Source organism: Urocitellus parryii, chromosome 14 (genome assembly GCF_045843805.1).
Source record: "Urocitellus parryii isolate mUroPar1 chromosome 14, mUroPar1.hap1, whole genome shotgun sequence".
In the NCBI taxonomy this organism is placed as follows: Eukaryota; Metazoa; Chordata; class Mammalia; order Rodentia; family Sciuridae; genus Urocitellus; species Urocitellus parryii.
Genome location: NC_135544.1, coordinates 35,117,416 through 35,129,117, shown reverse-complemented (window position 1 = coordinate 35,129,117; position 11,702 = coordinate 35,117,416). Strand labels below are relative to the sequence as shown.

General features: G+C 34.7%; 1 long non-coding RNA gene across 1 annotated transcript in view; it reads left to right on the top strand.

Moving 5' to 3' along the window:
• Nucleotides 1-159: 159 nt before the first annotated feature.
• LOC144250050 (uncharacterized) overlaps nucleotides 160-11,702 on the top strand; it is a 34,628-nt gene continuing 23,085 nt past the window's right edge. The window contains exons 1-2 of the long non-coding RNA XR_013342391.1: nucleotides 160-240; nucleotides 2,718-2,778. This is a non-coding gene — a long non-coding RNA (uncharacterized LOC144250050). The remainder of the gene's footprint in view (nucleotides 241-2,717; nucleotides 2,779-11,702) is intronic.

The following is an 11,702-nucleotide window of genomic DNA, read 5'->3' as shown; positions in this document are numbered from 1 at the left end:
CGGTCCCTCAACTCTCGCGAGACGCGGCCTTCTCAGGGATCGCGTTAGAGGTCGGTCGTAGTGGAGCTGCAGGGTTCGTTCTTACTGAGGTGCTTCGTATTAAGCGCAGTGCAGAGACATTTACTTTTATTAGTCAAACAAATTGCTGCCATCTTTGATGTTAAGTATAGATTGAGCTTCATATTGGAAAATTAGTATGAAGTCATGCAACTCTGGTTTGTTTGTCTTTAGGAACTTTGGGTAAATGTTTATTGTTTTTGTACTTATTTATCCTCTGAATTAAAAGTGTAAATTGAACTTTGCCTCGTCTAAAATGTAATCTGGAATTACTCAGGGATCTGAAATGGTTATTGAGTATGGGTGAAGAGTTTTTTTTTTTTTTTTTTTTTTTTTTTTTTTTTTTTAAGAGAGTTCTTAAGACCAAATTCATTTTAGATATTTTCTACCCTTACTTTCCCTGCTCAGTCTTCCTACCACAGCTTTCTGTAGGACGTCCTCTCCTTACAAATCCCTGAGCTGGAAGAAAAGGACAATCTGGGGAAATACAAATTGATCCTCTACATAGCCCACTGAAGTGCATCTATGCCTCCAGGCAAGAAGTCTAGCTCCATTCTTTGTTAAAAGTATTTTTACCTGACACCATTAAGTACTAAATAAATGTTTGAACAAAAGGAGGGATGGAGTCTTTACATGCATGGTAGAGGCTGTTCATTCTGATATGTAGGTTGCTGCACAGATGTGCAAGCATGGACCTAAAATCCCTTTGGGATTGTGGAATGCTTGCCCGTGTAGCCAAAGGAACAGAAGTCATTTTTAAAGAGCATCTGTAAGTCTATTCAGACTAGATGGGAGTTGTGAGGCTTACAGAATCTTCAAGGCCCTTATTGCTAGGAAACTGAATATATAACTTAAACTGCATAAAATAGCCTAGAAGAATTATCCCAAGGCAGGGAACTGCTATTAAATGGACTCTTTCTGTCCATTTTGCCTAAACTAAGATTTATGTCCATTTGTAAGTCTTACACAAATTAAATTAGTTTATTTGAGTTCCTTCTGGAATATTATTTTTTAACTAACATTTGGAGAATAGTTTAGGTTTTAAACTTGGTGTTCTCATGTTTCTCTCAGGTTTTCTTCTTTTTTTTGGGGGGGGGGTACCAGGGATTGAACTCAGGGGCACTTGACCATTGAGGCACATCCCAGCCCTATTTTGTATTTTATTTAGAGAGAGGATCTCACTAAGTTGCTTAGTTGCTTTTTGCTGAGGCTGGCTGGCTTTCAACTTTCAATCCTCCTGCCTCAGTCTCCTGAGCTACTAGAATTAAAGGCATGCACCACAGACACCTGGCTACTCTCAGGTTTTCATTCAGCCCTGAGGTAGCTGTATCTTTGCTTTATTTTGAGGTAAATTCAAATGAAAAGGGACATCTGTTAACAATTAGGTAGTTGACTTAAAAAAAAATCCACAGTTTTCCCAGCATGCACTCCAATTTTTTACCCATTAAAATCATTAATTATATGTAACAGCAGTGACATGTAGTATTACTGATAAATAAAAAAATAGATATAAAGATCTTTTATTTTAAATGAATTCTAAAATGCATTGTACAATTTTGTTTGGAAAAACATCTATATTTCTCAATGGAACTTACTTGTAAATAACAAAACTTTAGGATATTTTCAAGACCTTTGTTTTAAAACTCAGAGTAACTACACATAAGCTGTGATTAAGTTAGTAATTTTCCTGAGCCACACTTTCTTCATCTGTAAAATGTTTTTTTCCTTATTTTACAAAATCTCATGAATGAGTCTCATGATGTTAGAGTACTAATTAAATAATATTTTGTTGCTTTAATTGACATTCACCAAATATTCATAAATTGGTATCAGGAATAAGCAAAGCAGAAAAAAATTGATTTGAAATACAGAAATTTCCACAGAAATAATAATTAATTTGATATCTAAATGCATTTTAAAGAAAAATGTATAATTTTTTGATTGTATTCAATGAGAGTTAAAAATAATGTATTTAGTCTAATTTGAGCAGTCTAAAATTTAATTGAAATGTTTATAACGCTGGTGCATGGGAGGGCTGTGAGATTTCTGAATGTCATAAAAACAGCATCCTCTAGTACTACCAAAGAAAATGTCTCAAATGGAATTTTAAATGTTACAAATATAACTATCCTGCGTGTGTGTGTGTGTGTGTGTGTGTGTGTGTGTGTGTGTGTGTAAGAGTGAGGGGGGTTAGTTTTGGGCAGCTCCAGGCTCCCCTCCTTTTCCTCTAAACTTCATGGCTTTCAATTTATCAATCTCACAAGGATGAAGAGTTGAGTCTCTCCTGATAGCATTTGAAGCTGTGGTTCCACAGAGGATTTAACGCTGTAGTTGCAGGGAGTCTAGGTATTTCAAATCTGAGGCTTAAAAAACTAAGCCATCCCCTCCGGCTTTTGCACTGATGCTGTGAAATCCATTTGAGAAACATGCCCATGTTTCGCTACTTGTTCAAAGCTGTAAGCGTGACTTGGCATTGAAATAATAATTTCTTTTTCAAACCTCCCCACTGAACTATTACCTGGGTTATATAAATACAGTCTATTTATTTGATTGGCATTTGCTCTTGTCATTTTCACAAACTCTTAAGTAATGATTTTTGCTGATGTTAGAGCATTGTGGTACTGTGTTTCTAATTTAAATCCATTTTTATATTAATCTAGGAACACTTGATGTTACTACCTGATTGTACATGCTGGATGTAATTAGAGTCATTATACAGAAGTAAGTGTCATCTTATTATTCTCTAAATGAGAAAAGAAGTATTCTTCCTTTCTGAGATAATTTTTCTGGGTCATGCCCCCCAAACCATTGTTAAAGTAGTAGCAGATTCAAATCACAAACTTTCTTTTGACTTTTTAACCTTTAAAAGTCATCTGAGTGATTTATAAAGACCAAGATTGTCTACTGGAATATTGTTGGACTGTTAAGTGATTTTTCTTCTCAAACTAAGTTATGTGCAGCATATTTTCAATTTGTAACTGTAATATTATGCCACTACTATAATAAAGGTGTAATGAGGCTATAGTAGATCATTTTACATAGTGGACTCTCCTTTTTATGACAGTTGTTTATAAGGTTATGATGTCTTCATAAATGTGATCCATTACTATAGTAAAGGCCTAGGGCAACACAACAGACCTCATCATGTCTTTCTACCACTTAAAAAATCACTTTGAAATTGTTAACTAGTGTCAAAGATGTTTCTAATAAAGAAATTCAACCATAAAAACAAAATCCCAAGTAACAGTCACTTAATAGTGAGTATTTTGTTTATTTAAAATTATATACACATGTTGATTATGATTTAATGGGAAAGTATTCTAATAATAATTATATATTTATCTTGTATGTAACAATGCAAATTGTTTGTTCTTTACCAATGGTTCATACAAACATTTGAAAGAAATGATTATTTTACTTAGTGTTTTTCATTTTTGATTTTAGAAATACCTATATGTTCTTCAAATACCCCTAAGTAATCTAGTTCTTATTGGAAAATAACCAAACTTTTAATATTTTGGTATGTAACTGGTGAAAAATCTTGGTATTGTATGCACTGTTGTATAACTTTTAAATTTAATATGCCTTTAAATTCTTGTCATTAAGAGACCTGTCATTAAGATGTATGCTTTTTAAATTTTTGTAAAATACAAAACATAGAAAAGAATATCAAGTAAATATATAGACTAAAGAATTTTATAGAAAATGAACACCCACATAATCACCACTATGTCAATAAATAGAGAACTGTCAGCACTTCCCCAAACTTCCTAATTGTCCCTACAACATATTGTTTGAAACTGTTTTATTTTCTAAGAGCAATTTTGGTTCACAGGAAGATTGAGCAGAAGGTACAAAGATTTCATATATGCCCCTACCCCTATATATAACAGCCTCCCTCATTATCAATATCCCCCACAAGGGCTGGGGTATATTTTTACAACTGATAGACCTATATTGACACCCAAAGTCCCCAGTTTAAATAAGTTCATGCTTGTTAACGTATGTTTGGTGGTGTGACAAATACACAACAGCATGTGTCTCATCATTATTGTACTGTACAGAGTATTTTTACTGCTTTAAGAATTCTCTGCCTTCTGCCTCTTCATCCCTTCCCCTCCCAATGCATGGCAACCACTGACCTTTTTACTGTCTCCATAGTTTTGCCCTTTCCAGAACATCATTTTGTTAGAATCTTATAGTTCTATAGGCTTTTTATATTGGCTTGTTTTACTTGGTAATATGTGTTTGTTTTCTCTATGTCTTTACATGGCTTGCTAGATCATTTCTTTTTAGTGCTGAAAAATAATATTACATTGTTTGAATGTACTATGGTTTATGTATCCCTTCACCTACTGAAGGACATCTTGGCTGCTTTCAAGTCTTGGCAATTATGAATAAAGCTGCTATGTGCAAGTACAACCTAATGGTTGTATAAAATTCATTTATGACTTCACAAAAACTTAATCATTGATTTCTGTTGCCTTTTAAATTTTCAGTCCTTGTATATAAGTAATTTGCAGAATTCATTTGTCAGGTATTATATCAAGTAATATATATTGTATATGAATTTGTGTATATAGGAATAAATTTAAATATATATAAATTCAGGATTCGTATAGGGCTCAGATGGATGAGCAGAGTTAGCTCAGTTTGTTACTAACAGATTTCTGAAGGGTCTGGTTAGAGATTAAGAACCTCTCAAAATTCAGGGCAAATTCAGGAAGTTAGGTGGTTTGACAGAATGGTATCACATGACCTTGGATTCTGAGGAAGGAGCATTTCAATGATCCTAGCAACTTTTTAAATTTTCTGCTGGGTGCAGAATTGACTGGGCAGAGGAAAGAAGAAGAAAAACTTAGAGGTGGCTTAAAACAATAGAGATTTACTTTTTTGCAACTAACAAGGTGTAGAAAGCTGCTGGTGTTGCTTCAATAGGTCTAAAATGTCAGAACTTATTTGTTGTCTTCTTGTTATGAGACAGCTCCTGTTTCTCCAGACACATATCCACAGTCAAGCCAGGATAAGGGAGAAAGACCTGGTATCAGCCACATCTTTCACTCACTTTGTATTAGGAAAGCAAATGCATTCCTAAACACTCCCAGAAGAATACTACTGTATTCTCCTTGGTCAGAAAGATGTCATTTGGCTTTTTCAGTAAAGCCTATAATACTCAAACTTTTTACTTTAAATTTGTGTTTTGTTTTGTTTTAGTTTGAAGGGTCTGGACTTCATTTCTGGGTCAGTGTACTATATACTTGGAATACACATATGGAAACAGGAGCTTGGATACTTGTGTGACCTTGAAAATTTAAGATGTATATACATTTCTAGAAACTTTTCAATGGACTTTGGACTTCATCACAGTGTAAATTTGGAGTATTAACTAATCTTATTTAGGTCACAAGAATCAAAGAAACTCCTTTCAACATAAGAATTATGATTGTGCTGTTTAGCAGGAGATTGAAAGGAAAATGGTAGTTCTCCCTCTAGGATAAAAAGATGGTTATTTTTGAGAATAAGAGATTAAAGGAAAAATGAAGGAATTAGTGTCTGATAATCTTGATCTTCTCTAGAGTAGTAAAAATCACTTGCCAAGATTATAGCAGGTTTGGAATAGAATCAATGACTAGAAATTGGTGAGGGATTTCAGAAGATTTATTATGGAAAATCTTGTAGATAGGCAATAAGTGAACAAAAAGACTGCAGAGCAGAAATGAAGATGCATTTGAAATCTAGTAGCCTGTTATGCCTGAATCCTAATTAAGCACAGCCTTTTGCCTTTCCCCAGTATCATTTTAAAGTACCTAAACTATAACGTAAAAAGTGAAAATTATCCCCTGCTGGGAAGTGAGGGTAGATGATGGGAAATATATTGGCATTGTTGATAATAGTGTTTTTGTCAGCTTTTTCACTGCTGTGAACAAAGACCCGAGACGAAATATTGGTGGAAGAAAAGTTTATTTTGGGGTTCATGGTTTCAGGGTTCTCAGTCGGTAGATGGCAGTTTCCATCACTCTATGCTGGAAGTGAGGCAGAAGAACATCAGGCAGAAAGGTGAGGTGGAGGAAAGCACTCAGGACATGACAATTGGGAAACAAAGAGGGAGTTTTTCACCAGGGACAAACTATGTACACCAAAAGCAAGCTCCCAAAGATCCCCCTCCTCTAGCCACACCCTACCTGCCTACAGTTACCACCCAGTTAATCTCTATGAGTAGATTAACACACCGATTAGAATAAGGCTCTCAACCCAATCATTTACATCTGAATGTTTCAGTATTGTCTCACTCATGAGTTTTTTGGGGGACACCTTGTATCTAAACCACAACAAATGGCAAAGTCCAGAATATAGAGTTGGAAAATAAGGAGGATATAATAAATGATAATGACCCCTTTCATAAATTGCTGACTGTTGTATTATAAACTTCAATGGCAGGACCAATCCTCAAATTGAGGAGGGAAATTTTACAACCTAGGGTAAGTTTACCCTGAGAAACTTCAATAATTGTTGGCTTTTTCCTTTTTTTAACCTTTTTCCCCCCTTCCTCTCTGCTTCCCTACCTGTTTGCCTTCCCTCCTTCCTTCTATCCTTTCTCCTTTTCTTTCTTATTTTTTCTCACTTTCTTATTTTCAAAGTATGTATTGGTTGCCTAATTTGTATCAGGAATGTTTTTACATTATGTATAGAGGTAAACAAAACAGACAAAATTCCTACTTGAATGTAACTCACCCAAACTACTAGACAGATACATAGTGTGTCCAAGAGTCATGGAGGCCGTGAAGGAATATAGAGCAGTTTCATGAGATTTCTTTGGGGATACTCATGTGGAGTGAGGAAAAGTGGTTTTAAAGATGAACCCATAAGACTTAGCAATGGTTTGCATAGTGGTGTTAAGAAAGAAGAGTTGAGTATGGCACCAAGGTTTAGGAGCTAGTTATATTAGACAATGTGACTAGACATAATTTAGGATGATACATGGACTATAGAATTAAATTTTGGCTTCAAATACAAACTGACTTTGCAGTTGACTTTATTAATGTGTGTTCTCTGACCTATTTCTGACCCTTATGAGTGTAAAATTTATGTTGCTCAATGTGGTCTCACATGGATACATGCAGAAATGATTATTAGTGTTGAGGGAATAGGTTCATGAAAATAGAATCCCAACTCTCCTGCTCTACTGCCGATGGATTCCTCCAAAGAGGAAAGCCATATTCCTGTTGGAACAAACATGAATAATTCAGCTGGAGTAAGAAAACAAATAACTGACTAGTATTAATAAAGATATTTTTCTCAACTTCTTATATTTCCTTTCATATTACGAGCATTTGTTGGATTCTGGGTTTTTCTACTTCTTGACCCAGAGTGGCTTCTTTGATAGATAGATTTGGAAAGACTGAACTGGACATGCCAGGCTCAACTGTGCCCTTTTTTCTCTTGAGCCTGAGCTACTCACAGAGAATAGAGTGGGTTCTTTGCTTCTGCTTTTTCACTGCCTGGCTGGGTAAGTTGTCCAAATCTAGGGTTTAATACTCAGAAGTCTGTTTGGCTCTCAAGGTAAGGGACAGCCCATGATTTAGCCTTTATTAATTATGAAAGTAACTGTCAGGCTTATGTATGTTACTCCTAAATTTTATATTTAATTTTACTCAGAACCCTGGTGAGGAAGAACACCACTGTGGAGTCCCCTGGAGGACCAAATAGCACTTTTAGTTACATCACTTTCTTCTGTTTCAAATATTTACAGAACATACTCACACATGCGATTTCATCTATGATTTCCATTTTACATGTGAACAAATTGAAGTTTATAGAAGTTAGAAGTCATGACCAAACTCAAATTACTAAAAGTAGCAATGAGATACTATGTACAGTGTTCTTAACTCAAGATACAAAGTTTTTCCTTTTATCTGTGATTGCTTTGGATATATATTGAGAACAAATTTTCTTGTGCCACTTGGGTAGTGTATACATTAATCAAAATCTGAGCAGCCATATAGGAAACCTCTGTCAAAGTGTAAAATAGAAAATTTGGCACTCTATATTTTATTAAGGCCTTGTACATTTATTCATCCATCTCACATTTGAAATATGTCAATTTTTCATTCATGTCTCAAATGTATTTAAATATATTTTCCTTGAGACTTGCCCTTCATGAAGTTTTTTAAAGTGCTGAATTTTGGTATTAATTTTGTTATGTTTGTTGATCTGGTGATATTTGTGATTTAACTATGAAATGAATAATAACATCCCAACACAGTGGAAGAATTTCTATAGTGGCTTTTAATTCCTCCATCTTGGCAGCATGCAATATCTATTAATTATCACAAAATTTTAAAAGTCTCCTGCTTCAGAATGGCAACTATGTTGTGCTTATTTTATGTGAAAGAAAAATCGAACATGGTGAGTACCCAGGAGAGTCATTGTGGACAGATAGTAGTACAATATGAATGGCACTGGAATGTTTCCATGTGGCAGTAAACTCTCATCTCCAGCCAAGACCCATCAACACAAATAGAAGGAATGTGAATTAGCCACTGAGGCTGTGCATTTACTATTAAGAGCAACTGTGCAATCCAGTTTCCAAGACCCATGCTACCCAAACACATTTTTCTGCATTATATAATGTTATCATTTAAATATTGTCATTCAAATGTGAAGACCAGCTGTGCATAACAGGACACAGCTGTCGGGTTGAGGTGCAGATAAGCCATCTGGTGCTTGGTTCTGGGTGGTTAAATTCCAGCCGGGGATTTAACTTCATATCCAGCTGTGATAAAGTAAATTGAAGGCTGCATATTATTCCTCAGAAATCACTCCTTTGGGATATTTCACAGAAATAAATTTTAACCAGAGGTGTCATTGATTGGTTTTACACTTTCAATTATAGCATTTGCCAAAATAAAACCAAATAGAAACTGTTCAGTCATTTCACTTTCTTTGTATGAAATAAAACAAAATAGTTAAAGAGAATGAAGCTTTTCAGTTTTTCTCAAATGATATGTGTACAGGGACAATCTTCAGTAGATTTGGCTGGCTTCACTTATCTTTCAAAATGATGAAAAGAGAAATCAGGTGATCCATAAAGGCTAAGAGAAAAGGTAATAATTAGCCTGGTTTCCACAATCATTATGTTGGTAGGTATGTGAAATATGAGAAGGTAAGGAAATTTTCACAATAGTTCTCTGGGCTTAGACACACCCTTTTCTCAAATAGTTTCAAATGAAATGTTTCAAATGAAATAGTTTCAAATGAAGGATCTTAAAATGCTGCCTTGACTTTTTTGCATGTGTAACTAATTGTGGAATCCTAAGAAAGAAAATGACTTTGAAAAGTTAGTCTGTTCTAGTCTTCAAGTAGTTATTTTATATAATTAACTATATTATGGAATTCATCTTTATTGAACATTTTCAAAGAAGCAGACCTTTACTATAACTTATTGTAATACTTTAGTTAGTGAATGTTCCATACATACGGTTATCTAAAGCAAATAGCACTAACATATGTCAGTTAATGAGTGGGAATTATTAGGTATGTTAGTTTGGTTACTCATAAATTATTATCATTATTTTCAATTTATTCACCTTTATAGGTGTATAATTAGACTTGGTATCTATAGCTATCTATATATTTTTATGGAAGGTTTATGTCATGTGTGTATGTATAAGTGTACAAATATTAAGTGTGTAGCTTGGCGAATTTTTATGTATAAAATTAATAATCAACACCTAGAGCTCCATATGCAACATTTCCAATAGCTCTCCTTAATCAATTTCTATCCCTTTCCAAATACAAGCTCTAGCAGACTGTTCCTGAACTTTATATAAATGAAACCATATTGTTTACATTCTTTTGTGTCTGGCTTCTTTTTTTCAAAACCATATATTTTAGATTCATTTGCCTCATTGTATGTTGCCATAGTTCTTTTTCATTCTTGTGTAACACATTGCTCCACAATTTATTTCTCCATCATAGTATTGATTGATTTCACTGTTTCCTGTTTGGGACACCTTGCTACTAACATTCATGTATCAGTTTTTGATAGATTTTGGCACTCATTTCTATAGTATGTAAATCCACAGCCCATTGATTATAAACAAGGTATGCCAAGTCAGGTACCTTTGTACATTTCACTGATCTGCGTATACAAAGGGAGATTAACATTACAAAATCACATGCATAGAGCCTCTGTTCAGGAAGTGCTTCATTGCTCACTCCATGCATCACTCTATCTCCACAATAAAAGCCTCTGTCCTGCCAAGAAAGCAAAATAAAGTTGAAGTGATATCCAGTAAGATTTAAGCATGAAGGTCTAACAGGACTATGCCATAGGCAGAAATCATAAAAAAATAGTAATTTTACCATAAGCCTGCTCTCTCAAATTCTCTGCTCCAGAAAACATAATACAAATGGTTCAGAATTTCTCTGTCATTACCTGCAGCGATTTCCACCCCATCCTACAAAAAACAGAAGGAGCCTGAAAAACTTTGTCAGACAGCCTACTGATCACCAAGAGAGAAATGTCTGCTAAACTCTGGGTGTCATGACCTCTCCCATCAGGCAGAGAAAGGGAAAGCAGTGTGAATTATGTTTACAAGTTCTTAGAAAATGAATTTGATGAGAACTAATGAGGTAGAAGGATTTTTTTGTCTGCTTTCTGTCTCAAAACTGATCTAATTCCAAATTTAGAAGACCCTGAAATCTAACTCTACTGAGTGGCATCACTCTCCATCCAATTGCTTAGAATAAAAACCTGGAAGTCATCCTTGATTTTTTTTTCCCCCTCAAACCTATCTTTGATTCATCAGGAAGTGCTCTTGGGTCTTTGTAAAACATTTTTAATACAACTTCTTCTCACCATCTACTCTGTTGCTTCTCATGTTCATACCATCATAATTTCTACCATCTGGGAATTTTAAAAATATGGAGTTAGCTGGACATAATGGAATTTTGAAGCTTCCCAGAGATTTCTCATAGGTAGCCAAGATTGAGAATTCTTTTCCTAGAATCCCTTCTACTACAATACCTTCCCTCTTCACTTCAGCCCTAGTTGTCCTCTGCTGTTTTTCAAACTCATTTATGCTCCAAAGCATAGCTCACTCTTCTTCCAGAACTTTACATGACCTATTCTTATACTCATTCTATTATTGTTCAAACATTATGTTTTCAAGATATTTTTCCCTGATTAACTTACCTAATCCCTCTATTTCTTTACTGTGTATAATTTTAGCACTTACATGAAATTACATTACTTGCTTCTTTGCCTGTTAGTGTTCTTCCTCACAAGAACGTAAGCTTCATGAAGAAGACACATTATCCGTCTCATTCGATAATATGTCTTCAGCGTGGAATATAGTATGCCTAGAGCTAATTTTCCAATTAATATTTTTGAATGAATAAATGAGGATTAATCAAGATTCTGGGACTGCAACTTGCTCTACTAGGTAATTTTAGCTTGTGGCATTCTTTATTTGTAAGGCTTTTGTTGCTGTTCTCTCAGCAACAGCCGACTTTCCTTCTTTTTTGGTTTTATTTGCTTAGTTTTGTTTTTAAGTTCCTTCTCAAGTTACTGAAAGGACTATATCTGACTGGACTGGCTTCTGGTTGAAATTTCAAGTGAGTTGGCTGGCCACGGGTTAGGA